General features: G+C 27.5%; 1 pseudogene; it reads left to right on the top strand.

The window, feature by feature from the left end:
* The first annotated feature begins 2,919 nt into the window (after positions 1 to 2,919).
* LOC106757635 overlaps positions 2,920 to 3,850 on the top strand; it is a 2,674-nt pseudogene continuing 1,743 nt past the window's right edge.

Consider the following 3,850-nt stretch of genomic DNA (forward strand, 5'->3'; position numbering starts at 1 on the left):
TATATATATATATATATATATATATATATATATATATATATATATATATATATATCGTTATATTGCGAGAATTTATCGTGAGACTCAGAAACATAAAATTATTAGCCAAATAAAGGAGGTGTTGTGCTATGAATTTTTTCACGAAAACCTCTCTTATGTTTTTTTGACGCTAATAATTTTTTTCCTTTCTGACAGCTTAAAAACCATTCTAAAATTTTGAAAATTTGATTAAAATTATTACGATCACATTTAAAATAAAAATTTAAAAATAAATTCAAAAATTATGAAAAAAACATCCAATCTCTCCTCTTTAAAGTATTTGTATCTTCTACGTTAATAATATAATACTTTATATAAAGTTTATATTTGAATTGAAAATTATTTTAAATAAATTTTATTTTTCATATTTAAAACAGAAATTAAAGAAAAACATTTAAATTAAAAACACTTCACCTCGTTCTACATATTTCCTTTTTAAATTGTAATACAAAAATTGTAAAACAAAATTACCAAACTCAAATACTATTTATAATGCTTCTTAAACCTTAGTTCGTTATAAAAAAAAATTAAACTTTCTATTGGTTTTCATATTTATTAGTGATTCTCAATTGGATCTTAATTTTTAGGTTTAAACCTTTTTTTGTCCTAAGTTAAGTTTTGATATTCAGTTTAGTCTTCGGTTTTAAAAATGTCAACTTTTAGTTCCTATAATATGAAAAATGTATCAAATCAGTCCTCATCCGTTAACAAATCAGAAGTTTTTCATTAAATGATTTGTTGTTTATAACACATTCCCTTAACAAATCACAAGTTTCACTTAATGAACCATAAATAACAAGTTTTCATACCTAGGTATCCAATATTTGTTTATTTGTTAAGGGAAGGTGTTATAAACAACAAATCATTTAATGAAAAACTTTTGATTTATTAACGGATGAGGACTGATTTGATACATTTTTTATATTATAGGAACTGAAGGTTAACATTTTTAAAAACAGAAACTATACTGAACATCATAATTTAATTTAGAGACCAAAAATAAATTTAAACATATTTTTTAAACCATCAAAATTTGGTCTATATATTTATAAAATTGAACTAATTAAACTCTTTCCATGTTTTTACTAACTCCGTCAAAAAAGCTATTAAGCACTTACAAAAGCAATTCCTTATATATATATATATATATAAACACGCATTTATATTTACATTTTTATTTTATAATTATAAATAATAATAATTTTAGTATTTTCATTTAAATTTATTTTATAACTATAAGTAATATAATTTATTTAATATATTTTTATATTATTATAAGAAACAAAAAACAAATTTAAACATGAGTTTCATGTTCTATTTGAGCCAAATAAAGGACCAATCAAAAACAGTTTGCTTGCATTGGCATTCTAATTCAGCACGAAACTATCATCCTTCATTATAGAAAGGGTAATGATATTTTTACATCACTTTTTGATAATTTTTCTTACAATGGAACACGTGTCATCATTTTATTAATCTATTTGAATTTACGTTTAAAAAATATTAAAAACGGACCAATCACAAATTATGACATATACATTATTAAAAAGTTATTAAAAAATTGTTGGTAAAAGAAATTTTTCCTTATAGAAATTGATCATATTTCATGTTATTGTGCCATCCCTATGGACCCATACTCATCCAAATATTTCTCACAATCTTCCACACTAAACTTTAATTACAGGATTCCTAAAATGAGTCTTCAAGTGTTTGCAGAAATCTGCAGTACATAGTTCAATGTGTTTTTTTACAGCCATCTTCTTTACAATTTTAATTGATAAGATAGAATCATTATTTTCATCCTATTTGAGATCTTTTTCTTCTGCCATGTTTATTCATCAACAATTAAGACCACTCATTATGATAACGTAATCATCCCAAAAAGCTTAATTATTCAGAAACCATGGATTAATAGTGATACATCTCGATAGCATGATTGTGTTGACCAAGATGATCGTCACAAAAAGAAGGAGGGACAAGTAGAATGGGAGGAGATGCTGAGAGAGACTTAATCATCTGGTTTTTAAACGTAAGGGGCAATTAAACACAACAATAATGCAAACATAAGAACAAAAACAAACATAAACACACATCATTTTTAGGGCTAAGAATATTAAGTCATTTTGATTGTACTAACTAAATAAAACTAAATGTTGGAAGTCCCACGTCAACTAGAAATAAGACCAATTTATAATATATTAGTAGAGTGGAGACCTCATCTTACAAATCGGTTTTGTAGGGTTGATTTAGGCCTAGAACCGACTTCTAACACTAAAAATGTTTGTTTGTGTTGTGCACCATAAAGAATGAAAGAGGTCCACTTGTGCTGTCATATAATCAAGATCGGTTCCATCATGGATCCAAATCATTCTCTAAAAGTAAACAAGCACCCCATTGGAAATCATCTACTGGGGCACTACTTTTCTTCCTCATCTTCTGACAAAGCACAGAAAAAATGTCTACAAAAAAATCTACTTCGTAATTATAGTTTATTATAGTAATAATCATGTAAAATAAACTAATCACGGAAAGAAGTAATTATAGTTTATTAGTAATAATCATGTAAAATGGAAAGAAGAAAATAAAGAAGAAACAATTGAACCATATTATTACAAAAGGTACTCCATGATGAGTAATATTCCAACTATGCAAAAAGATAGTACAATAATTGAAAGCAGACACCGACATTTTAAAGAATTTGAGGATCAAGTAACTTCATTACTGTGACTCTCCCACTTGGTTACGTGAAATAACAGACGTCCTATTTGAGTGTATAAATATAATGTATACTATACTATTAATTTTCCATGCACCATATACACGTCACCCCACTATATAAACACAAGCTCTATGTGGTGCACCAGTGTGTTATCTTATTTTTGTGCCTCAATCCCAAGCTGAAACAAGATGCTTTGTTATCAACAAAAACTGTTTCACAGACTGAAGTCATTCATAGGTGTAGTTTTCTTGCAGTTTGGATATTCTGGTATGGATGTTCTATCCAAGGCTGCACTCAACAGGGGAATGAGTCACTATGTATTTGTTGTGTACCGTCACGTTTTTGCTTTTCTTGTCATGGCCCCTTTTGCAGTATTTTTGGAGAAGTATGTTTTTCTCTTTCATATGTGTGTGTACGATTATTTGTGTGAACATATTGTTGAAATCATGCTGCAATACTTTTAACAGAAGAGTGAGACCGCAGATGACGTTTTCGATCTTCATGAAGATAGTGATTCTCGGCCTACTAGAGTAATTCCATGCATGCTTTTTACACTTTCGACTAACCATGCAATATTCATGCACTTAAGTCTGTCATTTCTTTCTTATGGCAGGCCAGTTATTGACCAAAATTTATTCTTTTTGGGGATGAAGTACACCACAGCAACCTTTGCTGTTTCTATGTACAATGTTCTCCCCGCCATTACCTTTGTCATAGCTTGGATTCTTAGGTAAAATTCTCATGCCTTTCAACAATTCTGGTTAATTATGTTTAAAAAGACATCATAAGTTTTGCTGGATTCTATTTTTGAGGGTGTATGATTACATAAATATGATGAGCTCAACTCATACAAGAATGGAAAACATTTTAAACTCAAAACCTCAAAATATTGAGTTTGATTTTTTTTTTATATAATATTTAACTTTGTTATTTCTAAGGTTGTATAATTATTTTGTATAACAAAAGCTGGAAAGAGAAGAAAGATGAATATCATGATAGAAAGAAATGAAGAGAAAACAAATTAAAGGTGTGTGTATATATATATATATATATATATATATATATATATATATATATATATATATATATATA

Source organism: Vigna radiata, chromosome 3, assembly GCF_000741045.1.
Source record: "Vigna radiata var. radiata cultivar VC1973A chromosome 3, Vradiata_ver6, whole genome shotgun sequence".
NCBI classification, from domain to species: Eukaryota; Viridiplantae; Streptophyta; class Magnoliopsida; order Fabales; family Fabaceae; genus Vigna; species Vigna radiata.